Source organism: Adiantum capillus-veneris, chromosome 10, assembly GCF_014529385.1.
Source record: "Adiantum capillus-veneris isolate H3 chromosome 10, ASM1452938v2, whole genome shotgun sequence".
NCBI classification, from domain to species: domain Eukaryota; kingdom Viridiplantae; phylum Streptophyta; class Polypodiopsida; order Polypodiales; family Pteridaceae; genus Adiantum; species Adiantum capillus-veneris.
The window spans coordinates 44,570,462-44,581,544 of NC_140940.1; the positions used below are offsets into that span (position 1 = coordinate 44,570,462).

An 11,083-nucleotide genomic window follows, 5' to 3' on the forward strand; every position below is an offset into this window, starting at 1 on the left:
TAGAGTGCAGTAAGAGAACCGTACAGTTAAAATCAAATAAATTAGTTCTATAAAAAAAACTAGGTTTCGTTGTAATCTCACCTACAAATTTTGAGATTTACCTCTAAGTTTTAAATTTGAAGATGAGAAAACCTACAAAATCTAGAGAAATTTATCGTAATTTAGTGTAAAAGCCTTCAAATGTAGTCGTTTCCTTTAAAACTTTCCATATGAACATCCCAAGTTTTTGGGAGAAAATGATTTGAGCACCAATGGCAATCATAAGAGACCTTATATTTTTTGCAATACTCCCAAAATGTGAGCTAAAAAAGAAATCATTATACAAACTCTCATGCAGCATAATTGCCATGAGACCAGAAGTAGCAAATATATCCAGGCTTTTATAAAGAACCTGAAGTTGATGAAGCTACACCACCCAAGCATGCCAAGTTTCCCCAGTGACCTTAGCAAAACAAAAAGGAAGTCACCACCTTAGTAGTAGTCGCACAATCTTCGGCAATAAAATGACACATATAATAACCTTGATCTATTGAAACCCACCAAGCATACTCAAACCAATTCCATACACCACTTTGCTCCATCAAGTGGGGTAGCTGGGGTGCCCTCCACCTAAGCATAAAAAAATGGGCATCCATCAAGGTGAAGCCCAAGCAAGGAGGGTAGACAGATTGGAGCCCCCGCTCGGGGCTAGCCCCTATCCCACCTTCATGCCCTAGCTGCATGTTAGGTTTTCCCTGAGAAGTCCCTGTAGTTCCCTCTTCCTTTGATCCTACATGCTCATGAGGCAGGGTGTAGGCCAACCTTTGAATGGTTGGCACAACTAATTGATTCTCTTTGAAAAAATCAAGCTTGGGGCTTACCAAAAATATACAAGAAAAAATTATAAATATTAAATGTCATTATTGGAATTCCAAGTCAGGACCCTCATCTCACCCTCCGCATCCACTTCAAACTTTTGCTCCGATCTCACAATCTCATGTCCATCTAATTGGCTGAGAATATTTTTTGGCCTTGGACATAGGAGGGACTATAGCCTGGCACCCAACTTGAGCAGGACCAAGAAGCTCTGGGTTGTTTTAGATGGTTGCAAAGTAAGGGTGTTTCTCCAGATGCAACCACATACTTTTGCATCTTTAAGGCAAGGGTGAATTGAGGTCAGGAAGCAGATGGATTTTTTTCAATAGATGGACACAGAGGGAATCTCTCCAAATGCAATCACGTAGACTTGCACCTTGAAGGTACATGGGATTACACAAGATGTTGATATGAGCAAAAAAATTCACAAGAATATTGTTAGGCAGGGGTCATTGAAAGAAAACCATGCTTGGAACTACCTTGAACCACATGTATGCCAAAGGTGGTGCACTTCATAAATCACGTTAGTCATTATGTAAATCAAGTGCGTACGGTCCTCGGCGAGCTTGCCTTTAGCAATGTTGCCTCATGGAGTGCATTGATTGTAGGATATGTCCAACTGATTCAGGGTCAGGAAGCTCTGGGCTGTTTTGAGTAGATGCAGAAAGAGGGCATCTCTCCAATGCAATCACATAAAGAGGGTTTCTAGAAAATTTCACATAATCCCTATCATGAACCGCCCTCATGACCTACTCAAGCTGCCACAAATTCTACGTTGGGAAATCTATCCATTCATAGCATAGCAGGTTCTAATCCGTGGTGAGGGACTTATCTCATGTAATCCAAGCACATGATCCACAATCTCAAAAGGGCTCTACCTACTACTTTGACATTGCCTAGTAGGAGTATCCAATAACTGCATCCATTGCTCTAACCTTGCACGTGTGTTGCCTTCATGCACACATGGGCAGCGTAGAAGAGTTGCCTTGCATGTTGTTTTGCACAGTGGGCACATTTTGTAGCCACACCAGCTTGCTCATGCTATAGGACGCAAAGTATCAAGTCAAAGCCTGATTATTTGGTTGTTGTGCTTAAGGCTACTACAGCTTATGTGGTGAATGAGAACCTTCATGCCATTGAACATATGTTTCAAGGAAAAACTACTTTCACACACATGCTTGTATTCACCATTTCACTCTCTATAGGCCAACAAGTTGAAATGGCTAGCAATTTGAGTTGTAGTCATATAGAGTGCAATTATATGTCGAGGGTTGCGCTACTTTATGAGGCAACATAAGTAGAGGTGATGGCAATGAAGATTTGAATGAACTATTTTGGAAGTGCACCTAGAGTCTTTATCTTCATGGTGTTGTCATGCTTAAAAGGTACCATGATAGTTGCAAAATTGGGAGAGCCGAGGACTCAAGAGAAGTGGGTGTCTCACTTTCTCATTTATCCATGCCTGGTTGTGAGGCTATTTGAATTTTGTGTAAGTCATGAATGAGAACTTGCATGTACACAATGCCATACAATGGAAGGTCTTAGTTGTAAGAGCTCATGTGCTCCTTTGTGTATAGAGAGAGAGAGAGAGAGAGGCAAACATTCCCCACGCTGATGCTTCCATTTTAAGGGCATGTGGTAGCAATTTGCAAGATGTTGGCGTTGGCAACCAATTGTCTAATGCAATTGTTGACTTTTGAAAAAAAAACACCATGTGCTTGGAAACCCTTTGGTTGCCATACCACAACACTAAGTAACACTGGCCATTAAATGAGGGGCGACGAGGGGATCGATGGTCAAGTTTGGCATGAAAAATCTTGAGGTAGGGTAAACCCAGGTATCGCCCCCTAATTTCACAACGAGATGTGTCGCTTGCAAATATTGCAGCCCCTCCTCGACACCTACAGCCACGAGGCTAGCAAGTTCACCCTGCTACAATCTAATTTGAACCAAGGCATCCAATAGAACCACTGAGAAGTACTCTATTCTAGGTGCACCTTGGCCTTCCTCCTACACATTACTGCCATCATCCTCATCATCATTATTGGAATTCCAAGTCAGTACCCTCATCTCAACCTCCACATCCACTTCAAACTTTTGCTCCCATCTCACAATCTCATGTCCATCAAATTGGCTGAGAATATTTTTTGGTCTTGGATAGAGGAGGGGCTACAGCTCCGCACCCAACTTGGGCAGGACCAAGAAGCTCTAGGTTGTTTTTGATGGATGTGAAACGAGGGTGTCTCACCATATGCAATCACATAAGCTTGCATCTTGAAGGCTAGGCTCAGTTGAGGTAAGGAAACAGATGGGATGTTTTCAGTAGATAGAGAGAGAGGGCATCTCTCCAAATGCAATCACGTACACTTGCACCTTGAAGGCATGTGGCATTACACAAGATGTTGATATGGGCAAAAGAATTCACTAAAATGTTGTTAGTCAGAGGTTGTTGAATGAAAACGCCGTGCTTGGCACTGCCCTGGTCGACATGTATGCCAAATGTGGTGCACTTCATAAAACACGTTAGTCAGTCCGTATGTCGAGTGTGGTGCGGTCCTTGACGAGCTTCATGTCCACAATGTTGCCTCATGGAGTGCATTGATTGTAGGATATGTCCAATAGGATTAGCATGGGGAAGCTCTAGGTTGTTTTGAGCGGATACAAAGAGAGGGCATCTCTCCAAATGCAATCACATAAACACACGAACGTACATATATATACACACACACATTTAGATATGTACACATGAGTAATCTTGAGAAATTGTATAGAATTGACTCCTTGGTAAGATCGCACGAGACCCGCCGGAGGCGCAACCGGCGGGTTGCGTGAGCTCGTAATATTAAAAAGAAATGTGTGAAGAAGCTCCAGGTGGCTGCAAGCAAAGCCTCACACCTTCTTTTGTTCTCCATCTTCTCCTGCACGTATGCTGGCCTCTCCTCTTGATGGGCACCCGCTATCGATTTGTGGGGCATTCAATCGTTTTTTGGGGGGCATATCCAAGGCCCTATTCTGCTCGCTCCTCCAAGGCTCCACCTTCTCTGCTGTTCGTGTCCCCTCCATCAGCCTGCACCTCCCACACTACCTGCTCGCGACAGACCTCGCCTTCGCCACCTCTTCCCATGCGTCCTGTGGCCTCCTCCGCCTTCAATGCGAGCTCTGCTGTTCCTCATTAGCCCTCCATCATCATCCGCTGATCTGCCTGCACCTCCTGCTCGCAGCAGCCCTCACGGCCAAGAGGCCCTGTGTGCAACCTCTTGCGCAGTAAACTCAGCACATCTGCCCCCACAGAACTTCCTACACACACTCCCCGTGATGCAATGGTCCTGCTATAACACTTTTCGCCATGCTGAAAACGGCATATCCTGGCAGTAATCTCCACCCAGCGCTAACCAGAGAAGAGCTCGGCCTTTCTGAAAACGGCCCACACTGTATGTAATCTCCACATTTTGCAGCGCTAACAAGAGAAGCTGAAAACAGCCTGGCCGAGCTGTAATCTCCACACAGCCTGTCCGCGCAGTAATCTCCACACAGCGCATATTGCAGAGCAGGTCCAAAATGAAGACGAGGGTTACCTTTCTCGTTTATAAGTGACACGGGGTCACTTTCATGGGATCTAGGGCAGGGGCGCGTGATCGACGTCGCACGGATTTTAGACCATCGGATATCCGCAACAAGGGGGGCAGACTTTATGTATGCGCGGACTCGCAACATGTGCACGGATGTGTAATAGGCGAGTTGGATAGAGCTGAGGAGTGTGGCAGGGGAGGTCCGGGGTGCAAGGCGCGACAGCAGATTGGGAACCCTAATTTTTTGTTCTCATGGAGCTTTAACCGACGGTGGATCTCTCCAACGTCGTCGATCCCTCGAGTTGGCCCCGTGTCCTTTATGGACGAGGGGTTACCTTTGGCTTGCGCAGGTCCCGACGTAGCCTCGCGCAGCGTGCGCAGTGAAGTGTGGGTTTGGCCGTCTGTAATTCCCTGCACAGTAATGCCCCCTTTTTGCATGCACCCGATATTTGGTAGGCCCCAAAAAAATTCTAATCCACGGCCAATTTCACTCCCACCTTTGATGCTTTGAGTTGGACCCCGTGTTACATATAGATTGTGTTACATATAGACGAGGGTGGTAGCCGCCAAGTGCGCATGAAGGAAACGCTGCCACATATTGAACGTGCGTTGATTGGCGAGAAAAGAGAGAGAAAGTGTGTGCTGCCTGTCCCTAAGGGAGCCAGAGGGAGTGAGAGTTGGTGTGTGCAATGCGTATGCCAAGCTACTCGCAGTGGCGCAAGTTTCAATGACTGTCATTGACGGCTTGAGGGTGTGAGGCAGCGAGACTGGAAGGTTGTTGAGAAGGTGAAGGGTGCAAGCGTGTGGAGTAGCCGAACTGTGTACGCCTTCAATGCGAGCTCTGTTGTTCCTCATTCGCTCTCCATCTTCATCCGCTGATCTGTATGCACCTCCTGCTCGCTGTAGCCCTCACGGCCGAGAAGCCTTGTGTCACAAGGACTTTTGAAACGTTTTCTATATATATAAAAAAAGAGAATTTCCTATATACTTTTCTAGATTGATACAATCAAACTAGAAAAAGTGCAATGCAAAAAAAATGGAATATTTCCTAGGTAGTGTACCTAGAAAATTAGATGAGGCTTTCATTGTAGCTTTTACATATAGAAAATTAGATAGACGTCCATAAGAAATTTCTATATAGAAAATTAGAGAAACGTCCTACAAAATTTTACGTAAATATAGAAATCAGATGGATGTCCATAAAAAATTCCTATATAGAAAACTGGAGAGACGTTCTACAAAATTTTACATATAGAAAATTGAATGGACATTTAAATTTAGTGTTTTACAAAAATTAACAAACTGATTGATCTATAGGTGTATATTAATCATTCTTTAGCTTTTAAACCGACCAATGTACCATCTTTGCGTCATTTTTGGATCATCCATTATAACACACATCACACTAATCAGTCAACTAACAACTTTGAGTAAAAGAAGTTCAAGTCTTTTTTAAGATTTCTATCACATACAATTCAAAGTAACAATAAAATTACTCATAATCAAGTAGATTTCTCTTGAAAGTATTGTCAAACTTATGATTTAAAGTGACTACATTTTAACATTGAACTTTAATCTCTTTGCAAATAAAAAATAACTTCATTAACTCAAAAGAGATAATCAATTGGTTCTAAAACAATAAAATGTTCAATCATCAAGCGAACGACAAATATCATGAAATATAATGTTCAACATGGTCTGTTCTGCACTTGATCGCTTACATAAAAACAACTTTCACTTCATCGAAAGTCAACTCATGATCAAGTTGCCTTTCAATGATAACCCTCCCACTATCAACCAACCACCTCACCAAATTCACTCTCATTTTCTCCAAACTCAAACCTCTCTTTTGCTCAAAAAATGAGCTCTCCTCCCTTTTAATCTTGTAGTAACTAGTTTTTAACACTAAATACATGTCATCAATTGTCTGCAGATCAAAGTATTTAAGGAGAATAGTCTCCTCGTCCTCCACATTTAAAGATAAAACCTACATAAACACATAACTTACTACTATAAACAAAGGGTTTTATGAAAATACATTTTACAAAAGAACTAAATATTAAAAAGAGGAGAATTACTTCATCAAACTTTAGAACATACACACATTCGATGTGTCCCCTGCAATGCATTTCTCATCCTAAAAAAATCAACAAAAAGAGCTTAATATTAACAAATTTGGATTATTGCTTACACAATGTGCAAGTTAACTTTTAACACTATCTTTTTTTTTCTTCTTTATCTTCTTGGAAGTTTCTTTTCCAAGCTTAGTAGCAAGAGACTCTTTAAACTTTGCACTAATCTGTTAAATAATCCCACGAACAAAATATGTAATCTTCTTGAAGAAGTTCAACACTATGCACTTTATTACATTGAGTACAAGTCAAAGAAAGAATATTTAAAATTTCATTGAAGTAGAGATTGTCACGCACCTTTCTCTCTCTAGTACTTTTTCGTGAAGCCTCATGATTATTTGCTTGACATGACGATGAAACAAAATCCACAGTCTCATATCCTAACTAATGTTAAAAAACATAAAACATATATGAGAATCTTTATGTGTAAAAAACAAAACACATGCCATTAGTGGCATTACCTTCAATGGCATGTCACTCAAAAGACTTTCTCTTTGCTCTCGTATGGCTTTGACTCTTTTAACATTTCCATTCGATAACAATGCTCCAAAAGACGGAAAAGATCCATCCACATTATCTAAATTGAGGTCTTCAAATTGAAATTCCTCTAGAAGACAAAAAGAAGTACACAAAAAGTTTTTTATGATCGTTTAATTTTTATGTATCTATATTACTTGAGAAAAACATATACCTGCTCCTGCAATGAAGATTCCATACTTTCAGTATAGAGAGTAAATATTGTCTCTATAATGGATAAACCATTCGTAAGACTTCAATTTTAAACTTAGTAACATGAAAGTACTAAATTTTGTTCATAATTCTTGTAAAGACAATCAATTCATAAAGTTATGAAAAAAATCACCATTTTCAATGAACCAATTACTCTCGATGTGCCCTCAACTTGATTTTGTATCACCAATGGCATACAATCCACATGGGTCTCCTTTCCCACATCATCACATAATTTAGGGGATACGTCTACTAGCTCAATGCTAGATGCCTATACAAACACATAAGTAAGTAAACACATGGCACATACAATTAATATATAAGAAAGAAAAGTCAAAATATAAGTACCGTCTCTACAGTTGAACCTTTCAAAGCAATAGTACCAGCATTTTCTTTTTTTGCAGTCCCGTGTGCCTTGAAAAGTAAGATGAGTTTACGGTTAATGTCTTTCATAAGGCCCCTATGAAGCCAAATATCTTTATGCTTAGAATCACTTACATCATTTGTAGTCTTCTTCTTATAATATTTTCGTTGCAATTATGCATAGGTCAGCACAAACTGATAAATGTGTGTTTCCTCCCATTGGTAGGTTGTCGTGCCGAGTCCAAACTTCAAAGGTGCTAATTCACCGATCTTAGTTGAAATAAGATCGTGAATTTTTTGTTGCTCAAGGCGATTGTGGCGCAAATCGTCCACAAAAGGATAGTTCTTAAACCATCCTCTAACCATCCTATAGTTGTCCAAGAGCACTCTATGTTGCTCGTCGAAGTACATCTCCAAAAGCTTATTTCCATACATTCTATTTGGCTCTCTTAACTTTGGTTCGTGTGGGCAAAAGATGTCATCGTATGAAGGAATAGGGACATCATTCTCAGCCATCTAAGCGATGAATTTAAAAAAGAATTGACACCACTTAAATACTATTAAAAAGACATCTAAGCTTTGTGATAAATAAGAGTACAATATGAACACAAATTTAAAAAATCAACACCACTTTAAACTTTTAATAAAATAACATGTCTCTAAAATCATTCATGAAAATTGAAAAAAAGAAACATTAAAGCATAGCTTCTACATGCATAGAGCAAGAGATAAATAGTATCCACTTTGATGCATATCATGCCTGCTGCCACATACATGGTAGGAACTTCACTTTTCCATCCTGATCTGTAACTCTTGTTTGCTTTAAAACTTTCCATCCTTGGACTACAGATGAGCAAGTTGATATATGCTTCCAATCCTCATCTTCGGTAGTCGTTCTTCATTGGGCATAGCTGCTATTCATTTCTTGAAGTTTTGTTAGCCGTACTCGCTTTAGACTAGGTCTACCTCTCAAACAACAGCATATGCTAGTTGACAAGAGGAAGATTCTTCATCCACAAACTGTTTGATTTGGACTATGTCATTCTCCTCAAGCCATGGAGGTACACATCCAACACATCCAGCACTCAATAAGCGCCTATGAATGCCTAGATCTTTAGTCTCATAGGCAATAATACGATTTTGAAACCTCCACGTTATAAACTTTTGTAGTAGTAAATTAACTTTTCTTATACAAACCCAAGAGAAAGCCATAGGGGTGACTTGCAGTACGCTCATTCCTGTAATCAGATCCACATTCAACTTTTCAACATCTTCTTCAACCAGGATTGAATGTCTATAATAATCTGCACCAAAAAATAGTATATTTTTTTCCTGGGACTACAAAGTAAAGAAGGATCCGATTCCTGCTTTCCACTCACCTACAGAAGCTGCATTCTCTTGATAATTATCAGATCTCACCACAATTATATCTCCTACACTAAATACTTCTCCTTTGAATAGAACCTTCTTGTGTTGTAGCACTTTAGCAGCAGTGAATCCATACTGACTCATAAATCGCTCCTCCTCACTTGATGGCAGTCTGCAGTTTTTCCTTCGTGGACCAATGATGATGCCTTTCTCATGAATGGATCTCCCACATGGATAGTCACATCCATATGCTACATTAGCATTCCACAACTCCTTTGCCTTTATCATGGATGATACTCTCAAGATTCCATTTTTGTGCCATTGTTGACAGTGAAGAATATTGCCCTCATCTATCCTGTGTCCTTGGGGTGCCATGATTGCAGAGTGGAGCTCTGCATATAATCTTTGATAAGGAAACAATCTATCCTTATCGTTTTGAATTTGGGACAAGACCCATGTAAGAATCTTTCTCTTTTGGAAGTTCGTAAAGGAGATTTCACTCTCTTTGTTGTTCGACTTGATGTTGACATATGTAGAGACAAGGCGTTCATATATAAAGCACCAGACAACATCATGATTTCCATGGCGAATAACATCATCTAGAATCTCTCCACTACCTTTAGAATAAAATACATCTTAAGTTAGAATTACCTCAAAGAGCGTATGACTTAGAGAAGCTGGTTTGTAGAGACCACAAAGAAGTCCTACCTGCCACATGCTCGAGCAGTGAAGAGTTTGCACCCAACGACTCTTCGCTCCTGACTCTCCAAGACAAGAAGGGTTTGTGCTACTTTTATAGCCTCCTTAGACCACCCATTGTCTCTAGTATAGTTAAAAAAGATGTGGGCAACATCAATCAACAAGAGTCCCAAGTCTTCCACTATTTTTGGAAAACCCTCTACCTCAAGAAGACAAATGGAAGACACCATTGTATAAATTTTTGGTTCTCTTCTGCCTTGTAGCTTTCATGGTACTTGCCTTGTAGAGATTATTGTCATAGAGATATCTATCTCCCTTGAAAGCTTGAGCTTGATGAATCCAAAGTGGAAGATTCCTTGTCCCTACGACAGAAGTGTTGTCCACCATCCTTAAATAGCCTAATCTTGCATTGAGCAGGGTGGTCTCCAATGACCATCATTACCATTGCATGCAATTTGATGTTTGTTGAAGAGACCAATGCCGCATCAATCAAGTGAGAAGGATAGTTGAAATTAACTTGAAATCCATCTACATATAATTTCTTTAACTCCCTCACTAGTGGCTCCAAAAACACATGAAAAAGATCTCTAGAGGCTCCAATAATCTTCTTGCAGCTGAAAGGGATAAATAAAATCGGTATAGGCTGTAAAATAGAGTTCTTTCCAGTGTTCAAAACTCTAATTTCCACAACCCCACAATTTTTTTGTGTCATTTTTGATGATTGAAAACCGTCCCAATGGAGCAGTAGTGCAAAGTTTCGAGGATCTCCCTAACAATCAAAATAGAAAAAGATCCAATCAAGATACAAAAGTATATATAGAACTTCAAAAAATGAGCAAGAAGCTATTGCTTTGGAAGAAGGGAGATACCTTGATGGTCCTCTTCGGGCTTCTGATCAATCTACGAAACGATTTGCATGTAAAAGCATACATTTTTTGATCCTCGGGCCAATTCAAGGATAACTCCTCAACAACATATGTTGGCCATGTCTTGTAAGAGTGTCTACATCTTTCACAAATGACAGGAAGCTCAAAGGTTGAAGTTGGGTTCCAAAAGTCTTGGAGATCCTTACACTTGGCACCATCCCAAAATTCATCAATAACCATAGATAAATCTGTGGTCGACCGATTCAACCATCTGTCCTTGCGATGACACATACACAAGATGTCGTGGCACAGGGTACGAGAAGAACATATAAGCTCTAGCTGCTTTTGAATAGGAAGATAGTTAAAGAAAATCATTTGTTTTTGAGGCAAATCACACTTTGTGCATCTTTCACAGCAATGAGGACAATCCCTTTTCAATTTCCTACCCTTGCATCCTTCAGGTTGTTGGCATAAGCACAACACAACATTTCCCACATAATTA

The 11,083-nt window shown here is 40.4% G+C and overlaps 1 pseudogene; it reads right to left on the bottom strand.

Annotated features, from left to right (window-relative positions):
• Nucleotides 1–6,096: 6,096 nt before the first annotated feature.
• Nucleotides 6,097–10,872, bottom strand: LOC147448765 (uncharacterized; annotated as a pseudogene).
• Nucleotides 10,873–11,083: the final 211 nt, after the last annotated feature.